This window comes from Muntiacus reevesi, chromosome 1 (assembly GCF_963930625.1).
Source record: "Muntiacus reevesi chromosome 1, mMunRee1.1, whole genome shotgun sequence".
Lineage (NCBI taxonomy): Eukaryota > Metazoa > Chordata > Mammalia > Artiodactyla > Cervidae > Muntiacus > Muntiacus reevesi.
Genome location: NC_089249.1, coordinates 278062564 through 278086942, shown reverse-complemented (window position 1 = coordinate 278086942; position 24379 = coordinate 278062564).

The window sequence follows — 24379 nt, the reverse complement described above, 5'->3', positions numbered from 1 at the left end:
ATTTTAATTTTGTTTTAAAAAAAACGTTAAGGGAAATATCATAGCACATTCCAATTCTGGTAACATTTTATTTGTGTATCATGAAATTTAATAACAAATTAAATTGGCCTCCAAAAAGTATTATAATATATAATAAAATACATTTTGAGGACTACTAAAAAAAGAAATAATAATAAAAATAAGAGACTGCAGTGCCCCCCGCTCCTGGGCATCATCCAACATCAGTCCCACCCTTCCCGAGATCCCCTTCCCAGCCACCGCAGCAGGGCCTTTGCCTCGACCCCTGGACACAGGTTGGCCGACACCTGGCGGCCAGTGAAGGTTTAAATGCTCAACGAGGACCAGCCGTGGGACAGCCAGGGCAGCAGGCATGTCATCTGACTATGCTGAGCGGCTGAAGGGCATGGCCCTGCTAGTTAGGACCTGACAAAACATGGTCAGCTGGACAAGGGAGTGGCAAAACAGCTTCAGTAGTCTTGCCTTGAGAATCTCATTAACTGTATGAAAAGGCAGAAAGATATGACAGTGAGCGGTGAACTCCCGAGGTCGGTAGGTGCCCAATATCCTACTGGAGTAGAGCTGAGAGATAGCTACAGAAAGAATGAGGTGACAGAGTCAAAGCAGAAACAACGCCCAGCTGTGGACAAGTCTGGTGATGGAAGCAAGGTCCGATGCTGTAAAGAGCAACGTTGCATAGGAACCTGGAATGTCAGGTCCATGAATCAAGGCAAATTGGAAGTGTTCAAACAGGAGATGGCAAGAGTGAACATTGACATTTTAGGAATCAGTGAACTAAAGTGGACTGGAATGAGTGAATTTAATTCAGATGATCATTATGTCTACTATTATGGGCAAGAATCTCTCAGAAGGAATGCAGTAGCCATCATAATCAACAAAAGAGTCTGAAATAGAGTACTTGGTTGCAATCTCAAAAATGACAGAATGATCTCGGTTTGTTTCCAAGGCAAACCATTCAACATCACAGTAATCCAAGTCTATGCCCCAACCAGTAATGCTGAAGAAGCTGATGTTGAATGGTTCTGTGATGACCTACAAGACCTCCTAGAACTAACACCAAAAAAAGATGTCCTTTTTATCAAGGGAAACTGGAATGCAAGAGTAGGAAGTCAAGAGATACCTGAAGTAACAGGCAAGTTTGGCCTTGGAGTACAAAATAAACAAGGGCATTTGCTAACAGAGTTTTCCCAAGAGAAGGCACTGGTCATAGCAAACACCATCTTCCAACAACACAAGAGACGACTCTACACATGGACATCACCAGATGGTCAGTACCGAAATCAGACTGATTATATTCTTTGCAGCCAAAGATGGAGAAGCTCTATACAGAGCCTACTGAGGAAGCAATTAAAAGACTGAAAATTAATCTGTCTCATTTAACACTATCAATAATCATTTGGAAGAAAGATTATTAAACTTTCAGTTCATGATAAATTTGATCATGTTGCAAAATTTAGTAAGGGCAGAGAAACCAGACAAATGGACCTAAGTGAAAAAAGAATGGGCAAGAAATAAAATTATATTCAGTCCAGAAAAATGAAATTTAACATTGCACTTTATCAGAAATATAAACAAACAGCAGGAAATGTAAGAAATAAATGCCAAGTTGAAGCACTAGAACTAGATAAAAATTTGAGATGATAGCAAGACACACATAATAAGAACCAAGTACAGTTTCAAATTCACAAATCTGAGTTTCTAGGAAATATACTTTTTCAGTCAAAGTAATTTATTATGTGTATACCGACTACTCTTTGCCACACTAAAGGAAGGGATTGAAGTGGTGAAATAGCATCACTTTATTGGGATGAGACATCATAAAATTATGTTACATTTGTATAATTATATCACTTTTACAAACGACTATATTAAAGACTTTACATGCTTCTTAACCCTGAATTATAAATGTTATACTTTTGAAAGGAAGGCAAGAAAAAATGAGGAAAGAAGGAAAAAAATAAAGAAGGGAGGTGAAAAAAAGAAACTAGAAAGAAATAAAAAACATTTCATATCCTCCAGATAACCATTCATTTGATGACATATTTCTTTTTATCTTCCATTTCCCCAAACACGTTTAGAAAGCACTATGCTGATCAGACAGAAAATTCTCATTTAGAATCTCCATGGACGTTTACATGACCCAGACAAATAATTAGGGTCATTTCAAGGTCAAATGAGTAAAGTTAACGACGAGAAGAAGAGATAGTATATGGTTGAGCACATTCTATATGACAGACAGGTTGCATATATTATCAAGTTTAATTTTCACAATGACACTAAAAGGTATATCATTTTAAAGAGGTCACTGAAAAACAACGAGAAGAAACTAGCCAAAGGTCAAGGAACTAGTAGATGGCAGAAAATTAAGAGCCAAGTCTGTCTGACGCCAAACCTTTTGACTGTACCACATTTCCCAAACTGTATTAAGCACCTTAAAATAGAAAACATATTGAACTCTATCTGGGTCAACAGTTACATGAAATAAAAGAAGAAGAAAACAAAAGAAAAAGAGGTGAAAGAAGCATAAATCAACTGTATTTCAATAAAAATAATAAAATAGAGGAGGAGGAAGAAAAAACAAGGAAGGAGAAAGAAAAGGCAACCCCAAGTTACTTTTAAAGCTTATTGAGGAATGAAATAACTACAGTCTTAGAGGTCTGATACGTAAATAAGTCTCCCAGATTTTATAGAAGAGATTTCTCAATATAAATTCTGACACAGAAGGTGTCCTAGACAATAGCCTCAGTATCGGTATGATTTGAATAAGAAAATCTGGGAGGGACAAATTCCAAGCAGAAGAACAACACAATTCCTAGAAGGAAATGATGAGCAGCATAGAGGAATGAAAAATCAAGTCCAGATATTTTCTGGAATGTTACATCTGCTCATATCCTTAAGTGAACTTTCATTTTTCACATCTTTTTATACTCTAACCAGCTTAGTTTTCCTTTTTTAAAGTTTATTTACTAGACTTTAAAATTCACAGAGATTTGCAATACTTAACTTTTGAGATAAAATCGTGTCTCATAATCTAAAATCATTCCTGTGAGACTGAATGTTCCATTTGACCAATTATTTCTAAACAGCTGATGTTATTTGTTGCATTTTAAATTCCAGTCCTTAAATTCACCCTGACTGAGCAATGATCTCCCTTTTGTGGCGACAGTTCTTTCTGATAAGTGATTATGGGACCTACCCAGGAGTTAGTTCCTCCTGGGATTTATGGCTAAAAAAAAAAAAAAAACTGCTCGGTTTTCTAAATATTACATTATCAAGGTCTTGATATTTTGTACCTAAACAATACTTACACCATTGGAGAAGAGACACAAATTCAGCATCAGGAATTAGGCAAAGCTATTATTCCTACTCACTTGTGTTACCTAACACAACTCTCCAAAAGGACATCTTTCTCTTTAGAAACAAGTTTTCATCTTCCACTTATTCCTGTTTCTTTGGAAGGAAGACATTATCTGTTTATGCAGAGCTAAATTTTCAGAACAGGAGAATTGGTATGAATGTGAAACTATTCAGCTAAGATAATTATAGCCTCATCGGTAAAGAATCTGCCTGCAATGCAGGAGACCCAGGTTCGATTCCTGGGTCGGGAAGATCCCCTGGAGAAGGAAATGGCAACCCACTCCAGTATTCTTGCCCGGACAATCCCACGGAAGAGGAGCCTGGCAGGCTACAGTCCATGGGATCGAAGAGTTAGACACGACTTAGCGACTAAAGAGAAGAAGAGAGAGAGGAAATAATTACAAGTTTTTATAAATCTCAAGAATGCAGTTTGATCTCCCATTTTCATCTGCCTCAAAGATCCATGAATCGCAGTTGAAGGTGAACTCACTGTCAATGAGTATTCCTAAGATAAGGCTGTGATGAGGCTCTTCCCCCTCAAAGCTCTGCCCTTTAGACATTTAGTCAGTCACTCAACCAGCATGGACTTAGCACTCATAATCAAATGGTGTACTAGACACAGAAGAAGCTGCAGAAAACAGAATCTCTGCTTTACAGGCTCTCAAGTGAAAGAAAACCAACACAGACAGATACACAATCAGATACACAGTGTGTGAGGTGAGAAGTCCTGTGGAGGAAATCAAAGCTCTGTAACACAGTAGGGGAAGCTGGAGGCAGTGGAGTGAGAAGTGGCCAGTCTACACAGGATGATCCTTGGGGTAGTATTTCGGAACCCCAGAGGAAGTGAGTGTAAAGCAATAGTTTGGATACAGAGACAAGATGCAAACGCTAAGACCACACCTGGAAAGTAAGGTCACTAGTGTGGCATCAAGGAACTCTAAGCTTCTAACCATCCAAGCCTAGAGCCCCAACGGATTAACTAAATCGTGAAGACATTGCTGAGTTTCCAGAGTCACCATAGTTGAAGAAGATCTAAAACAGTCAGAGCCAGGCCAGAATAAAGACATGTGGCAAGAAATGGAACTTCAGAGAGACAGAAGACCTACAACTAAATATGGAAGTATAAACAGCAGTTATACATATGTTGCCTAAGAGGAAAGCAGATTCAGTGCTTCTGGTTGACCTCCAGGTCCTGACACTTTACTGTAGGAGCTTTGGTGACTTGGCCCCAATTTCTCAGAGAAAAGGAAGAGATTACATGATTTTTCTACCAACAGCAAACCCTCAATGCCTAAATGTATATAATGGGGGAGGCCTGGTAGATATAGAATTACAAGATAGTTGAAAGCAAGCCTTGGACTCAACTCCCCAAATTTTTTGTCATCTCCTGGGCCCTAAGAAAGATTTGATACATATACCAAGTGCTTATGTGTCAGAAAATGAATTGAGAAGGTAGAAATTATGAGCTAGATTATAAAGTATAAATATAGGTTAAACACAGAATGATAATATACAGACAGGAAGAGAATAATGAGGCACTTATCTTTCTTTCTAATGATCAAAAATGACTTATAATACTCAACTTTGGGAAAATGTTTATATGTTCACATCATATCTCTTCCCATCCTCCTACGATCATCTAATCTGGACACTTCCATTAACATCCTTTTAAAGTGATAATATATTACACTTTGCCATTTTGGCAGGAACATTTTAATGGCGGGACAGTGAGGCTGGGTGTGCTACAGTCCATGGGGTCACAAAGAATCAGACACGACTGGGCAACTGAATGAACAACCACCACCGTTTCAAAGAAGCAAAAAACAAAAGGGAAAGTTTTCCTTAAATTAAACTCCCATCTCTTGCATCAGTATCCCATAGATTGCTATACAAAACATCAGCAATTTGATTAACATATCATGTTTAATAAAGATTCCATAAAACTGCTTATCATAATGATATAAAACTTTGGCCGTACTTAAGTTGCAGTCATTGGCACATATTTGGGGTTTTGAGTCACTAAATTCCAGACATTGAAGCAGTGATCCATGTACATTCTTCAGGTCAAGCTCCACGAGGAAAGGCAAGCCACAGAGAGTCCATGGTAATGCTCCAAACCATGATGAACCGAGGCAATCTCATTTTGTTGACCATTGCTTCAGGTCATTGTAATTTAATGAGCAGCAATCCTCTTTAAAAATATGTTTCAGGCAGAAGGTGCCTGCTGGGAGAGAGTGGCTACGCATGAACAAATCAATATGCATTGTGTGCTTTCAACCATTCAATAATCAATTCACCCTTGTTATAAGAAAATAAATGTCAAAGTCCCCAAAGTTAATTTCTGAAGAAAGCGTTTATAAGGCTATCACATCATTAAAAGTTTCCATAGGTTATCTTCTATTTGCTATTGAAATCTCTGTGTTACATCTCACAATATTCCATTCAAAACCAGTAAGGGAATCCTGAAAGTAAATTCCAGCAGAAAGATTGGTTGCATTTCTTTACTATCACCAAAGTGTTGAAGGCCTATTTGGACTAAAGCATTTTACAGACTCATCTCTTTTTTCCCCCCTCTAGTCATACTTTTAAACATACCAGCTGCATTTAATAAGCTATCAAATAAGGCTTTCAGCAGGCTTAACTATAAGATGTCAGATCTTCTGCTTCATGTGTTATTCAGTAATTTTCAATTTCTCAAAATTTGTGCATTAAAAGAAGATAATGTATTCTTCAGACTAGTCAGAATTTTCAAAAGTCTTAGTTATACGCTATGGGCTTTCAACATTTCCCTGTTGCCATAGAAATGGGTTTATGAAGGACTGAATCTCTGTAGCATAATCACAAACATTAAATTGGCATATAAAAGCATTCCAACCTAGCATCTCTACTGTCTATGCTAATGGTTTTGCTGCTTTTATAGCAGTATCTTCCCGGCTGTAATTCACTCAGGCAGGCTCCGATGCTATTTTTCATTGAACTGGATTTCAGAGGAGTGTCTTATACATTGTGTATCATTTTTCTCTTAGCTTGCGGAACTCTCAGCGCATTGCATTGCCACATCAATGAGTTCTCTGGATTAGAAATCAGACCAGAGAGCTATTCACAGCAGAGCACCGAAAGCTTACTCATTCAATCAGTAGGATGAGTGGTGGGTGAGAGTCATTTTCTTGGATTCCAATGTCATTGTCATTAAAAAAAATTGATTAAAAGTTTACTTTAGTGAGTAAATAAACTTGGTCACCTAAGTGACTAAACTTGCTTTCCTCACATCTTTTTCTAAGACAGTCACACATAATTTTAAATAACACAGCACTTATACATAAAGCTGAACATGTTTAGGGTTTTGCTTGGTTAATAACCAACCCACTCTGCCATTAAGTCAGTCCAAAAATACTCAAGCTAGTCACCTCAGTAGCTCTGGAAAAGTAATACTCTTACATTTGTTCCTCTGCTATAACGTTCAGTCAGGATTCCCAGCCCTTCTATTTTAACAGCTCAAAACTTTGATTTTTAACTCCCTGTAGGTCAAGAAAGTGGATGTTCTCTTCTGCTATCTACCTAAACTGAAGTTAGTTAAATTCTTTCTTACAACGAAAACTAGAATCTAAAATTAACAGCTACTTTAATTCTTCTGCGTGTCATCTTTCAATACAATCTGCTTTTGGAATGGACACTGTTCAGCAACTTCGCACTTAATCATAGAGAAGTAGTTTCATTTGAGCTGATGTCAGTAGTGTTACTTTTATTCTTGGGAAGGTCAAGCCACTTGGATAATCCTCTAAGAAAACACTAAACTCAACTTACTCTAGCCATAGAAAGAGCGCATGCAGTGCCAGGTGCCAAAATAATGAAGTATGACTGTTTTCTCTCCCTAGACATTTAGGTTGTGAAGCAAGGTTGGGAAAACTAAGATCTGTTATTATTTGTTGGCTTTGTAGCCAAGTATCTATCCCTGCTTCCTGTGATATGATGCCCTTACATGATCACTGACATAATGCATATATACACACACACACACAAATATATAAACCTTAGCTCAAGGGAGTCAGGAGACCAAAGGAGAGCGTTCTCACGGCCTGCAACAAGAGCAGAGTCTAAAGGAGGGAGAGAGGCTTGTCTTCTTTCCTGACAGAGCTGATGGGACATATTCCCAGTACTCAGAGGGATTATCCTCAAATAGGAGATGAGGAAAAAAATAACACAGGAGACATCCTATTTGTGATTCCTGATTGTTTCAAAATAAACTTGAATGGAATAACACAAAGTAAAAATATACTATCAGAGACTTTTAGAATTAACTAGTAAAGCAGATTCTACCACATTTTTTGTTCCATTAGCAAGCCCTGATAACACAATTAAGGTTGGCCAAATGTAACTTTTACTTCATTTGGGACAATATGATGTTTACTTCTATGAACTGCTTAGAGCACTTATCAATGTCTCTTCTAACAATATTACATCTAGAGTCATGTTCTTTATCAGGCCCCAAAGGACAACCAACATAAATTAAGGTCACAACTTGAATTAATATTAAAAAAAAAATTTTTAATGTGTAACAAAATGCCAACATCAGCGTGAAGAAAAGTTACAACTTGAGTCCATGTAAAATATCTCTCTTTTAGCACTAGCATGTCAGAAAATATGTAAAATACTTCTTTAAAATGTCTACCCAGGCTTTAGTATTATGAATGATACAAGCAAACTTTTCTTAACCCAGGGTTCTCCCTTTAACTTCTTTAACCTGCCGAACTTTAAGAACCGTTTATTCCTCCTCACTAAAAACATACTTACTTGTTTTAACTATGTGCGTATTTCACATATCAGCTATTTGCATTAATGAAAATAAAGTATAATATGATACTTAAGAACATTTCAATTCAGATAGATCTATTTTGCTTTTCAAAAATGGGCTAACGGATTCATTTCTCTGATGTGCAGTCTCTTTTACATGAAGAAGTATAATAATAACTGACCTAGTTGGTTGGGGAAGAAATAAGACTGAAATATGTAAAGCACTTACTAACAAAATACTCACATATAATAAACCCCAGCAAAGTGGCTCAAAGGTAAACTACCAAGCCAATACACCATCTCAGAAGAGAGAAACTTTAGCCTAAGAATTAAAAATCTTTCGTGTTACATGAATTATATGTCTGCATTGGTTTCCTATTATTGCTATAGAAACTTACCAGAAACACAATGGTTTAGGACTGTACAAATTTATTATCTTTAAGTCCTGAAAGTGAGAAGTCTGAAAAGGGTCTTCCGCGGCTAACCTCGGGATCCTGACAGAGCCGCATTCCTTCGGGAGGCTCCAGGGGAGAACCGTTTCTTCTCCTTTTCTAGCTTTGACAGGCTGCCATCAGCCCTTGACTGCAGCCCGCCTCCATCTTTAAGACCAGCAGGACAGCATCTTCAGACCTCTCTCTGACTCAGACTCCCCTTCTGCTTCCCTCCGGAAGTTTTCAGGACTCCTGGGATTACCGTGAGCCTGCTGGATAGGATAATCCAAGGTAATCTCTTTAACTGATGAGCAACCGTCATTCCATCTGTATTCTTAATCCCCATTTGCCATGTAACATAGTATATATGCATGGATTCCCTGTAATAGGAATTTTGCATCATTGGGAAGCCATTATTCTGCTTATCACAACATCTATCTTTATAAGTATTCTTCAAACTACAAAATGACAATTCCTAGAATTCACTTCAAGTCAGTATACTATTTTTATTTTTCATTAACCCAGAAAACACACCCATCCTGGAAAATTCACAATCTCATTAATAAACATAATCTATTTCTCTATTTTTCAAGTTTTCTTTCATGCCTTTTTATAAATTTCTTCCATTTTTTTTCAAATGTCAGTATTATATCCAGCAACTTTGTTATGTTCTCTTAAAACTTCTGACACCTTACACACTTTTCTTGATTTTGCATTTAGATAATTTTATTATCTGAAAATAAGAAAAGCTCTTTGTCCCTTTTTTTTCAATTCTTTAAACTAAACCTCATCGATGGCTTAGTGCATTGTCCAGGTTCTCCAATACAATATTGAATAGTGAGTGTAAAGTGGGAATAACTGTTTTATTCCTGCTTCAATAAAAACTACCAAGGGATAACTATCTCTCATGCCTCATATTTCCATAGACTTTACGTTTACAACACTATGCGACTAATTGTCACTACATTATCAACCTGATACATTTAGAAAGAACTGAGTATGCTCTAATCACCCGGTTCTGGGCCACTCTTCATCAAAACTGCTTTCCTTTTGCAACACTGGGTCCTATGACACAGAAAAGGAGACAGTGAAAAGATCAATGGTTTCCAGGAGTTTGGATGGGGAGGGATGAATAGACGGAGCACAGAGGGTTTTTAGGGCCATAAAAGTACTCTGTATATAAACAGAGGGACTTCCCTAGTGGCTCAGATGGTAAAGAATCTGCCTGCAATGCAGGAGACGGGGGTTCGATCCCTGGGTTGGGAAGATCCCCTGGAGAAGGGAAAGGCTACCCACTCCCGTATTCTTGCCCGGAGAATCCCACGGATGAAGAAGCCTGACGGGCTGCAGTCCATGGGGTCGCAAGGAGTCGGACATGACTGAGCCACTAACACTTCTGCACTTTCATAAACAGATATTTTCAATAGGGCTATTTCTTTGATACATTGCATTCTATTAGAGAATATTCTGTTCAAAATGACACATTTTCCATTTATGTATTTATGTTTTACCTCCTTATAAAAATGATAACAAGATAATAGAGTTTTAAACCACAAGGAAAATGAGAAACAAAAGTGGGCAATCTATGTCAACAAATGCCAGGATATGGAAAGGAAGTGAATAAGTTGTAACACACTTAAATGTGCGGAGAAAACTAAAATGTCAGCATGTGCAGTGGGGCACACCCGTGAGGTGAAGTCAGGATGACCTCATAAACACCTCTGCAAGAGGAGAACCTGGTGAATGGTGGGCTAGAAGCGGAAGTATGCATCAGAACAAACCTCCCCTCAGGCAAACCTTCTCCTCAGGCCCAGACCCCTACTACAAATAAACAAGGAACAACTCCCTTTGGAAGGAGATGGAGAGCTTTAGCCTTTAAAGAAATTAACTAGACAGGATAAAAACACAGGAGGCAGTGTGGAGGATAATAAAGTTAAATTCCATGTATTGAAGAATGAGTTTCCAGTCTTCTCTCCCACCTAAATTCTCATTATGCTAGAAGTCACATATTCTAACAATAGAGTAAATGAATCTCTGGAGAAAAAGATCAGAGAAAAAGCCAATAAGACATTCAGGGGTCCCAGAATGAATCTTCTGAATGACTGTTAGACTCACTTTGTATAAATAAAACCTACTCCACACACACACACTATAAAGTTCCCCATCAGTCTTTTGTCCTCACTTCTAAACTTGAATGGTTGCCAAGAACCAAAAGAGATTTTTTTTTTTAAAAAAAAAGTCCTTCAGCATGCAAAAGAGACAGATTAAAGAAAATTCACAAAATAGAGAAAAAATATTTTCTGAGATATAAAAGAAGTTATTTTAACCTCAAAACAAAAAAACAAGGTACACTTTGCTTTTTTTTTTAATGGGGTATACAGAGTAGGAAGAGAACATGGAAATGTTAGAATAACTGAAATATAAGTCTTAATAGTCTACCTTGTGAAAGAAAATGAAAGAGTTAATCACTCAGTCATGTCCGACCCTTTGCGACCCCATAGACTATAGCCCTCCACACGCCTCTGTCCATGGGATTCTCCAGGCAATAATACTGGAGTGGGCTGCTGCTTCCTTCTCCAGCAGATCTTCCCGAACCAGGGATTGAACTCAGGTCTCCTGCAATGCAGGCAGATTCTTTACTACCTGAACCACCAGGGAAGCCCTGTCTACCTTGTAGGAAGATAATTTAAAAAAAAAAAATTAAGAAAAGAGAGTGGGAAAATAAGAAGAAAGGATAAGAAAATTAGAAGATCAGAGCAGGAAGTGAAATACTTATGTAATCAATGTTCTAAGTTAAAAACAACAACAAGAAATAATACTTTCAACAACTGGAGGTTAAGGGACCACTGAATACCAAGTGCAATGAATTGAAAAAGGGCCCAACTAAGTTATATTATTATAAAGTTCTAAAATATTGGGTATAATAGGCTTCTATAGAAAAAATTAAAGGAATATACTCAGAGGATGACACAATGTACAATATGACATAGCAATTCTCAGCAACAATAGGGAGAAATGCCATCAAATTTTGAAGAAAACAATACAAATTATAATTACATAACCAACCACCGATCAAGCAAGTCTGGGAGTAGAATGGAAGTATTGTTAAACATGCAAGCTTTACATTCTCTGTATGATTCCTAAAATGTCCACTGAAATGAGGCAGATAATCAAGAATGAGGAAAGCCTAAAATGCAGGAAATAGGACGCCTACTGAGAGATACAGGGAATGTTCACAATAAAGACAGAGCAGGCCGGGCAAGTCGTGCTTCAGACCTAAGGAATAGCTATTGCAATTTGGAACAATAATAAAGTATACGAGAGAACTGAGAGCTACTGCACTGTCCACTTTGGTTGGAGTGGGGGCAAGGGATACCATTTACAACATAGTCGGTATAAATGCAAACCTGGAGGTATGCAATACAAGTCACCTTGGGCATCAGTAAGCTTGGAGGGGCTCTAAATAAGATGCCTCCTGTTCAAAAGAAAAAAGAAAGAAACTGATAAAATTATGATATGTTTTACCATAAAGAAGAAAGGACCCAATGGTGTTTCATAGTTCCATGAAAGAGTCTGTAAGGAATTAGTGATCTTTAGAAAGAAAGCTTTCAAAGTGAGGCAATTTTCAACTCTAGGAAAACCAAGAATATCTGTATTGCTGGAAAGGTGAGCACCACGTACAATTAAAAGACACTTGCTCCTTGGAAGAATAACTATGATAAACCTAGACGGCATATTAAGAAGCAAAGACATTATTTTGCCAACAAAGGTCCGTATAGTCAAAGCTATGGCTTTTCCAGTAGTCATGTATGGATATGAGAGTTGGACTATAAAGAAGGGTGAGCGCCAAAGAATTGATGCTTTTGAACTGTGGTGTTGGAGAAGACTCTCGAGAGTCCCTTGGACTGCAAGGAGATCCAACTAGTCCATCCTGAAGGCGATCAGTCCTGGGTGTTCACTGGAAGGACTGGTGGTGAAGCTGAAACTCCAATACTTTGGCCACCTGATGTGAAGGACTGACTCATTGGAAAAGACCCTGATGCTGGGAAAGATTGAGGGCAGGAGGAGAAGGGGACAACAGAGGGTGAGATGGTTGGATGGCATCACCAACTCGATGGACATGGGTTTGGGTAAATTCCGGGAGATGGTGAAGGACAGGGAGGCCTGACATGCCGCAGTCCATGGGGTCACAAAGAGTCGGACAACAGAGCAACTGAACAACAGTGTAAAGTAGACTGTGTTACTCGGCACGTCAGTTAACAGTATTTATGTCATCATTAGTGTGAAGACTGAATATTAGTTACATCAAAATATCATGCATAGTTTTGTTGGGACAATATTAAAAGAAAAATAACATATATGTATACATCCATTTAATTAAGTAATATGGGGTGACTCTTAAGAATAAAACCAGCTGGAAGAACTGAATGTAGTTTCTCTTAAAACAAGATCTGGGGTGTGGTACAGGAGACAACTCATTCTAAACTGTATTTTATAAACCCATTTAACTTTTTTTGCAAGTAGATGTTACTATTATTTAGATTTAAAAATACACTTGGAAAATATGAGTGTTAGACATTAAATGCCAAGTGTTCTTGCTTTGATTGCAGATGGTGCAAGTATTATTTTAATCTGTTGATACTGCTTTCATGATGCGATCTGTGACATGGTACAGATTTGATCCAGTAGAGATTCATAAAGAGAAAGCTATTTTTCTCAAATCCTAACTGTATCTTTTATTTTGTCTTTGTCCTTTTCCTTTAGGAAAAAAAAAATCAAAAATAAGCAGAGCTGATTACAGTTTATTAAGAACAGATGGATAATGTTTTCATTAGGAAGTGGATCAAATGGACATAATTTTTTCTCCCTTTTCATGTCCATTATCTGCAATAGATACTGGAATGGGCAAATATGTATATTCATAACACATAGGTTGAAAAAGTAAATACTCCTAGACTACAGATTCAAAATCTAAAAGAAAGAATTTTATTTTCCTTCCAGGGACAAACAGTTCTTAATAATTCTTACTGAGATCCCGAGGTAATCATGATGGTGTCAAAAGTGAAATAGTTGGATAGCTGAGTTTTTACTAAATGTTTTTCCTAGAACCTGCTAGTTGATTTTAACAAAGAATACTGGACAACAGAGGTATAATGCACTTTTGCATTCTTGGAACATCAAGATTTATTATCAGGAGTTCAGCACTGATTAATGATGTCACAGTGAATACCAAAATGGAACACAGAGACATTTGTCACTTATTATAAAGTGTAGTCACATTTGTTTTAGCTTCTTGCTGAGGGTCCAAGGAACCCAAGTCATTACTTTATGAATGAAATATTGCATGCCAGAAATTAATCATAGGGCATCTGGAGATCTCCAATTCCCCTGGATTATCATCCATGCATACAATTTCGGAAGAGAACTGAGTGAAGCGTTTAGGGCCTTGGAGTACTTGAGAGTGATAGTATTGCCTAGGGCAAGACATGGGCCCCTCGAGGCCACAAGGTAATTGTATAGCTGGCAAATTCCCTCAGCTCTAACCTGAATTCCCCTTGATCCCAGAATTATTTTGCTCCCTGCCGTCAATGAGCCAAGGGGTAATTTCATTATAAATGTACATTAATTTCTATCTTCCATGTGACTTATTTTTTGGTGCATTAAATCATGTACCTAAATTTAATCAAATAATTTTATCTACCAGAGTATTTCAGTCTCTTAACTCAAGGACACTGAATCACTCACAGTTAACTGCAGGTTACAGACATCGCTAACAGCTAAACTTAACAAGAAGGATGGTTCCATACCTTCACCCAACAGCCGCTGCTAGCGTCATTTTTCGTTTCAAGTGTCTGAGATATGTAGCCTTGTTAGACAAGAACTTGAAATGAAATGCAATTTCACAGGGTTAAAAGATATAACTGTGCCTCTAGCCCACATACCCTCAATTGGGTCTTTTATTAAGTTTTGAAAGTGCTCCTGTTTCACTTTGCAGATGGTTCATCTACTACATTTTGTTTCTTTTTATATCTCCCCCTACACACACACACACACACACACACACACACACAATTTGTGATGATAGCATCAAACAGATTTCCAGAAAACTACTTCAAAATGTTTATTTTCTAGCCCTATTGCAGCAAAAATTGAAATTGGGTTTTTCCTCTACTATGAACAAAGAAAGTAAAGAGAGCAATGAACAGGCAAGAGAAGAAACATAAATGGGTCTAAAAGAATCAGGGAGCCAAGATTTGGGCAACAGTCCCACTAAGAGTAAAATTTCAGAGCCCGGGATAAACTGATTTAGTAACTTAGTTTCTGAAAATAAAATAGAAAGTCATATGGCTAAATTCCCACTTTTGCCCTAGAATCTTAAACCAAATCACTCCCATTTAACTGAAACAACTTTAGAGAAATAAACTTGTCAGCTACATATAATCACACACACAAAAATAAGAATGCAGAGTTTTTAACCATTTGTGGTACAATATTATTATATGGTGTGTCCTCAGGAGATAATCGACAAAGAAACAAAATGATCACCCATTGACCAGAACTAGCAGAATTCTCTATGGGGCATCATGACACTGAGTACTGTTGTTAAAAATACTGGGACATAGGTAATTTCTATGATTTCAGTTGTCCTATTAAATCACCACCCACCCCTTGAAAAAAGCTGCTACTCTTTGCTAATAAGGAAATCTCTGAGTTCGTGACAGTACTTGTGACAGAAATTGGCATTCTCCTTGAGTTGTTAGGGCTTCCCTGGTGCTCAGACGATAAAGAATCTGCCAGCAATGCTGGAGACCCATGTTGGAACCCTGGGTCAGGAAGATCCTCTGGAGAAGGGAATGGCTACCCAATCCAGTATTCTTGCCTGGAGAATTCCATGAGCAAAAGAGTCTGGTGGGCTACAGTCCATGGGGTTGCAGAGTTGGACAGCAATGACTGACTAACTTAAAAATTTTCTAGTTCTTAGTATTCTACAGTTCCCATTCCTACCCAGTCCAAGAGAACTGCTCATGTGGGTGCGTGTGTGTGCTTAGTCATGTCGAACTATTTGCGACCCCATGGACTGTAGCCCACCAGGCGCCTCTGTCCATGCAATTTTCCAGGCAAGAATACTGGAGTGGGCAGTCATTTCCTTCTCCAGGGGATCTTCCCAACCCAGGGATCAAACCTGCGTTTCCTGTGATGGAAGGGGGATTCTTTACCACTGCATCACCTGGGAAGCCCAGAGAATGGCTCACCCTATCAGACCTGTGTGGCCAATTTTTGTGCTCAGGAATAACTGGGATGATGCATTGGACCATCTTCAGCCCAGTCCATCTGAATACATTTGACAGTATGACGTGACCTAGTATTTGAATTTGTCTCTAGAATCTTCCTTCCTGCTATTTCCTTTATAGAGAAGTGTATATATATATATATGGCTGCAAGGAGGAAATGCACACGTGCACGCACACACACAAACACACGATTTTATCATTCTGCTAATCTCAGACAACCGGAGCACTACATGCAAATATATATGCAAGCCCAGCCCTCAGCTCAGTCAACTTTCAATGCCGCCGAGCCAGTCCCAAAGGCTGCGGATTTAAGAGCTAGGTAGTATGGTAAGTGGACACTTCACCCATTTGCCCTTGTTCAGCAGTAATGAGATGATGAAAGAGAGGCTTCAAAAGAGGCTCCTGGTTACCGAGAAGAAGAGACGACAGCCCATATGGTGGAATGTGAAGGGCACTGTTATTTGTGAGGGAACGAATACCTGCTGAAAGATAACTCACAGAATATCAGGGCAAGAGGGAACCTTAAATTTAATCTGGTCAAGCTCACCATCTGATAGTTTAATTCCTTCTGGAATTCCCTGTCAGTAGTTGTTTACTATTTTCCTAAAAATCGCCCATAAATTTGTAGGGACTGAAATTGAAATACAGCAGTTTTAAGATTAATGAGAGGTATAGAAGTTGAGACAATAAATTCTATGGTAAAATGAGAAAAAAAAAAAAGAAAAGATAATTTAAGGTAGAAAGACCAAGGAGTTGACTAGTTTCTGAGGGAGGCCTTATTCTCAGAAGCTTCTAGGTGTTAGTTCAATTTGATACAAATTCGATCTCTTTGTTACTTCATTCTACACACATTACCAAATACCTAGTATTTGCTAGGATTTGGGGATACAGAAGCAATCAATACATGGTTTCTTTTCCCCTTTAAGGAGCTTAGACTCTGGCTGAGACACATGCTGCATAAGAAATCATCTTGCAATGGGAGTGGTGAGTGCTAAAGCAAATTACTCACTCTTAGAGGAGTAGAATTCAGGGAGCTCTCTGTGGGGATGATTATACAGATGTGATTGTAGGAGCTGGAATATTTGAGAAGGACTTTGCTAGTGGACAAAGCAGATGAATGAGGTGAGTGAAGAGCCTGATGGAATCCCAAACAGTGTGTTCAGAGACAAAAAGTCCATGACATGATTAGCAAACAGTCAGATGCGGCTGCAGCCTCAGATGTATGGAGAAAAGATGGATGCTGCAAAGATAGTAGAAGCTCCACTTGGAAGGGTTTAGTATACTAAGGAAATTCAACTTGACCGAGCAAAAAATCTACTTCCTACTGTGGGGATTTGGGGATTCCAAGGTTAAGTAAGCAGCAAAAAACAGGTGTTCAGACCAAAGCAGTTACAGGAGACAGGGTCTTATGTTAGTTATCTACAACAGTGATCAGTCAGATAACTGAAAAAGTAGGAAATCAAGGAAAACTCATGTAATACCTTAAATATTTCACTTTATGTCACATAAGACACAATCATTACCTACTACTTTTGATAGAGGACAAGGTCTTTTCTTAATAAAGTGTGGGTCTGATTCTAATCCCCCATCTTCCTTCTTTCACTACTCATGCATATAAACCATAATATGTGATTCTTTAGTGTCTCTCAAACAAGAATTTTTAAATGCCATCAGAAAAGTCTACATTTTAATAACTCTACTCCAGTTGTTTATATTTGGTTTGCTCACACCTAATTTGACAGCAGACACAGTATTTTTAGCAATTTACCTCTATCAAGCCTTTCCCAGAGCATTCTAATTAGTTATCATGGAAACACCTCTTTTCACACCCAGACTACATTAATTCACGGATTATCAAGCAAATTATGTAATTATAATAATCATTGACACAACTGGTTTGGGAATACACTGTGGTAAGCATATAAGCCAACTGATACAGGAACAGTTCACACACCAGACAAGCCGAGCAGGTCAGCAGACTGTTAGCCCTCCGCCTTCAGCAGGCCCTGGGCAGAGGGGGCAGGCTGTGAACAGAATGGTGAGTGTTTGCTATCCTTGTGAATTGGTTAAGCGCACAATGAAGAATACAGAATTTGCCTTGAAAACCATTTTCTTACTGACCCTCTATGTACATTTAGATATCTCAAAGACTGGACCAGTCTTTTCAATTGTATACTCACATTAGGAGAAACTTTAATTTCAAAGATGCTATGTGTTAGGGATTTTTCAGACATCCTGGAAATGCCTCATTAGACCCCTAAACACACAAAACATGACATTAGGGTTTAGTCCAAAGGAGCTCAAGGCAAAGCGACTCAGTTAAAAATGGTTAAAAAGCATTTCTGCAGTATTCAAGGCAGGTAATCAGATTTCTAGTGAGGCAGAGACTTCCAGGCAAGTCACTGTTGCAGCACATAAAGACTTTGCCTCACTCCTGTGCCAAACTATCTTTGGAGTCAGGTTTATACCCCAGAGGACCGCAGACTGATTAAGAAGGCTTAATTGCTGAAGCCTTAGACTTGATAAAGGCCACAAAGTTCACATGTGTTCCAAGTCCAAACCCAACCACAACGACAACGCCTCACAATCTTAAAATGAACACCAGTGGAAGATTTTTGTGGAAGATATGACTTCATTATCCCCACAAACATTCTCATGAGGTGGGAGTAAAGAATCCTAACCATGGAGAAGCTTTGTGACTTGTACGTTAAGAGTATGAAATAAGAAGAACCCGTATTTCAGATTCTTTAGAATCCATAATATTGTAACTCTTCAAGTTTTGTTCTTTTTTGAGTTATTAAGGAAAGTGTTTCAGTTGAGTTATAAAACAGACTAATATTCTTAAACTCTCCTGTGTTAAATGAACTATGGCAGGACATAGTTCATTTAAAACTAACCTGGAGGGACTTCCCCGGTGGTCCAGTGGTTAAGAATCCTCCTCCCAATACAGGGAACACAGCTTCCATCCCTGGTCAGCGAACTAGGATCCCACACACTGCCGGACAACTAAGCTTGCATGTCTCAACCACAGATCTTGAGAGCCATAAGCAGAGAGAAGCCCACATGAGCCACAGGCCTCACAACTAAGACCAACACAGCTAATAAATATACGAACACTTTAAAAAATTAAAACTAACTGACAATTTTTCAGTTCAGTTCAGTTGCTCAGTCGTGTCCAACTCTTTGCGACCCCATGGACCGCAGCACGCCAGGCCTCCCTGTCCATCACCAACTCCTGGAGTCCACCCGAACCCATGTCCATCGAGTCGATGATGCCATCCAACCATGTCATCCTCTGTCATCCCCTTCTCCTCCTGCCCTCAATCTTTCACAGCATCAGGATCTTTTCCAATGAGTCAGCTCTTCGCATGAGGTGGCCAAAGTATTGGAGTTTCAGCTTCAGCATCAGTCCCTCCAATGAACACCCAGGACTGATCTCCTTTAGGATGGACTAGTTGGATCTCCTTGAAGTCCAAGGGACTCTTAAGAGTCTTCTCCAACACCACAATTCAAAAGCATCAATTCTTCAGTGCTCAGCTTTCTTCACAGTCCAACTCTCACATCCATACATGACCACTGGAAAAACCATAGCCTTGACTAGATGGACCTTTTTGGCAAAGTAATGTCTCTGCTTTAATATGCTGTCAAGGTTGGTCATAACTTTAAAGAGTAATATAAGAGAAAGCAAATTATATAGACATATATATATTTAAATATATAATATATAAAAACAGTATTTTCATATCCCTGCTTGAATGCAGGAAAATTTAGCACAGCTAGTTTGTTGTGTATAAAACATGATTATATCAAAAACAGCTCTTTAAATCAACTGAAGTCATCAGATAAATTACCAGTAATTCTTCACAAAGTTAAGTGTAACCGAATTACAAGGGGAAGAATTAAATTTGTCTCTCTATTCACTGTATTTACTTTAGTGCTGGTTGCAAACTACAACGTACAGAGAACTCATAAATGACAGTACATACATATTTTAAACTTATATACAAGACATGACATTTATAACAAAAGTCCAGCATCTGGTGCACACACAGTTAATGTTCTTGTTTTTCCATGAATATGATGCCCTGAATATGATATTATTACATATTTAACCAATTATAATCCCTGTAACCAACAATAATCTATTAAAGATATAGAAACAGGATAACTATACATTTGGATAAACACGCTTCAGTTGAAGGATCCAACATTTGCTTGTACTTTCATCAGGCAACAGGGTAAATAAATATATAACACATTTTCCTTACCACATACATGTATCTTTTACTGAAAACCTTCAAATAGGAATGCATATAATTTTGATTGAGTGTGTTAGTAAGTCATACAGTAATTATAAACTCACTAATGTGAATTTTTCCATATTCTAGAATGGGACAAGAAACAACACATCTTGGGAAATAATTAAATTTCACATGCTGAGTCACAAGTCAGTGATTTTGGTTAAAAAAAAAAAAAGCTTGCCATTTTAAAAATAGATTTTTAAATACTAAAATACTAATAAAACAACTACTTAACTTTCATGAGTAGGAGTATTTTAATTTTTTTTTTAAAGTATCCAAATTCAAACTAAAGTTTTCAGATATGAGCTGAAGCTCAGTTTCATGCCCTAATGCACAGCTAGTTGTGAGACCCGTCTGAACAGACACAGTCTTTTCATTAAGGCAATGCCTCAGCCTAGCTCAGTTCTAACACATGTTAGATATTCAATAGCACAGACCAAGATCCTGGTTACATCTCATCTAGAAGTTAACGAATATCACCTTCACCCCTTCAAAGGCAGGAAATCTTTCAAAGCAAGCAGGAGTGAGTTAGTATTTCTGTTCCTCACAGATGCTTGGACATTTTAGCAGAAGCTTTCAGGTATCTTTAGCCAGTCACAGAAACTTTAGGTGATGAAAAGGAACACTAACCACGGTAACTACCTTAGCAAAGTGAGCAAACAGCACAGGATTTCCTCAGTGAATTAAAGAAAGGGTTTCAGTAGGCCCATACAGTGAAGCTAAACAAACAGGGGCTTGGAGCATGAAGTATAAGTATGAAGAGACAGTGGCTGTTAATTCTGAATCCCAAATTTTGGCAATGGTGAAAGGGAGGTGAGGCATTTGTACATTTGTGGCTATAGGGAAGAAAAGTTCGGAGGTAGAAAGATTGAAGATGTTATAGGTTAAGTGTCCCCAGCCTCCAGACCACAGACTGATAGGCACCTCCTGTCGGCTCAGCAGCAGCAGATTAAAGTACACATTAAGTGTACTGTACTTGAATCATCTCGAAACCACTCCCCCAGCCCCCAGTCTGTGGAAAAGCTGTCTTCCACAAAATTGGTCCTGGGTGTCAAAAAGGTTGGGGACTGCTGCTATCGATTAGGAGTCAGCAGGGTCTTTGTGGAGCAAATGGATTGCCACTAGCCCTAAAAAAGGAAGATAGGGCACATCTTCCTCAAACAGACAAGGGAGGATGCAAGGAAGAAAGATGAGTAGGAAGGACGGTAGACGGGCAAAGTCATAACTAAAGTGGTGACCTCTATCCTTCTTGTGAAACTTGTGGGTAAGATTATCTGACAGGATTGGGTCTGGTGAAATGAGATTCAAGGACTGAAGCAACAGAAACTGCTGAAAACTCTGGTTAGGAAAGGGATAACTGAATAAAAGTCTTGGTATTCACCGTGAGTTTAAAGGTAAATTAGAGGTCGCAGCAAGTCAAATCAACACAGCTATTTGCTAGCCTGGGAGCATAAAACATAATAGATCGGCCAGGGGGTTGTTCAGACACAGCAGATCTGGCTATAGGTTTTAACGTACAATGTAAACTAGGGTGTTAGGACTGGATAAAGGTGACTGATGAAAATTCTCACCTGAGCCAGGACTGAAATGCAGGCAGAATGAATCATGAGCAAGGGAAATGAGAAGCTGGGCCATCAGAGGTGTCTATGGGACAGAACCCGGTCAACGGGTGTGGGAGAGGATCTGAAACAGGGAGCTCAGCCATCTTACGATACAAAGGGCTGGCTGCCTTTTCTTCTTAATAATCTCCCCAGAGTCACGTAAACTCTAAAAAATGAATGAAATAATACTGGAACCTGTACTGAAGGATAAACAACTGCTTACCACCATTTGGAGTCTCACTATTTAGCTCATGGAACATTTGTTAGGAGATCTAACCTCACTAAAAAAGAGACGTGTCTGCTACCTTCCAAACAGTAGTGAGGAATTAACGGGCATCAAAACTCACAATACGCCGAAGGTAAGATTATTAACTCAATTCTCTTCTTGTCTAATCTGCCTCTGGGCATGAATCAGGAAGCTGTGACACAACTTCAACTGTCGTAGAACTCTACAATGTGATTTAAATAAGGTAAGTTTATATCGATTCAATAACACTCATTGCATGTCTACTGTGTACTGACCATACTAGGAAATTCAAACATGCCTAATGCACAAAACTCCTTCTATACATGTATCTCCTGCTTCAAGACCAGTTGAGGGAAAAAGAAAAGAAAAAGGAGGAAGGAGAACAGCAAAGTGCAGCTGTGACATTTTCTTCTACTTTGTTCAGTGAGGGATATAGTGGATATGAGAAAGGGAGCTATAAGCAAAAAAAAAAAAGAAAACCCCACACATCAAAACCAGAAACCCAGTTGTAAAAAGAGAGAGAAAGAATAAGGAATAAAATAGTCAAGCCACAGTTACACCATTAATTAAAAGGAGAAACAAAATGAGCACAAAAAACAGTGCCAGCTTCAATGATAAAGAGGCTACAGGTGAACAGGGTAATAAGCTAACTACACTGGTTGAAAAGTTCGTGACTGTTAGCATCCAACCTGAAGAAAGGGATTGTTTGTACCCCAAGTATAATTTATATTATGATTACTGAATATGTAATCAGTATTCATGGTGCTAGGGAGTTTGTGGATAAGAGAGGTAATGAGCTGGAGGAAAATTATATTGCATTTTATACCCACATGATAAGAAAATAATTAATTAGTAGAATGTGTATATTCCCACAAGTCATTTCTGTATTAGGATGTTTTTGTTTGCCATGGAAAGAAAGTCAACTCAGTTCATGAAACCTAGGGAAAAAATGGAGGAGGCACTAATTTGCAATTTTCCGTGACTGAAAATTTCAGAGTAGATGTTAGCTGCAGGCATGGTTGGACCCAGAGGCTCAAACGATATGATCAGTAGTTCATCATTTCTCTCTCTCGGCTCGGTTTTGCTCTGAGGCGGCTGTAATTTAAGCATGACCTCTCTATATTGTCTGAGTACTGACACTTCTAGTCTTGCATTATCCCTGTGAAAAGCAATCCCACAAAAACAAATAAACAAATAAAACAGCTTCTTCATTCTAGTTCATGGCAGAGTTCTTCCTGGAACTGAATTGTGTGCATCCACCTTCTTCACGTACCAATCTCTGAACTGCAACGAGGAATAAAAAAACCCACATGAGCCACTCCTGACTCACTAGGTTAGATTCAAATCAGCTAAACTGAATAAAGTAAAAAAACAGAAGGTGGTTCCCAAGGAAAAATCTGAGTCACTGTTTTCAGAGTCACATTCTAAATTAATATTCACAAGATAGGTTGGACTGGTGTAGCAGAATCTGGTGGATCAGAATTATATGATCATAAATAGTGAATACAGACAATAAGGGGAAGCATGGATTGAATGAAACCGAGAACCACAATTCTAAACATATTGTTGTCTATGATGAGGATATAATGTATCTTATTTGTAAATCCAAACGTGCAAGGTAGCTCTAAATCCAAGATATATATATTATTTTCACATCTAACTTCACCAAAAATAATAGGAACCTTTTGATATACTATCAACAAACCTCCCCCCTAAAAATTCCTTTCCATGAGAAAAGTATTCCCTCTAATTATTCCCTATACTGTCTAACTTTTATTAGAGCTGCACATGATAAACATCCCCAGTACAAATAAATCATCTGTCATAAAATAAGGAGCATGAGACAGTGGGATTTGTGTACCCAAGTGTGTGTTAAGTCTTGTTTCAAGACTTCAACAATCCCCAAACTTCAAATACCTGTTTTCCAACTCTGGATACTCTAAATTTCTTTCAAAAGTAATATCTCAAGTATATTTACCGTAAAATAAATTTGTGGCCTAAGACATTTGGAACCAAACTAAACTATATAGATTTTAATGTCTTTATTGCATTGTTTTACATAAAAGATTATAACATAAAAGAATCACATTATTTATGCATTAACTTACTTAAGATATTTAATATAATATATATTATATAATATATAATGTCATGTTATTTAGAAAAAGTATTAAATCCTGCCTTTGTGACTTTGGCCTATTTATGAAGATAAATCGCTACAATTCAACTTGAGAACATTAAAAAATATAGTGTCTATCACAACATTACATATAAAGTGAAAATGAGGAAAAGGTATAAAATATGAAAGAAATGTTGTATAAATTCATCCATAATATGGATT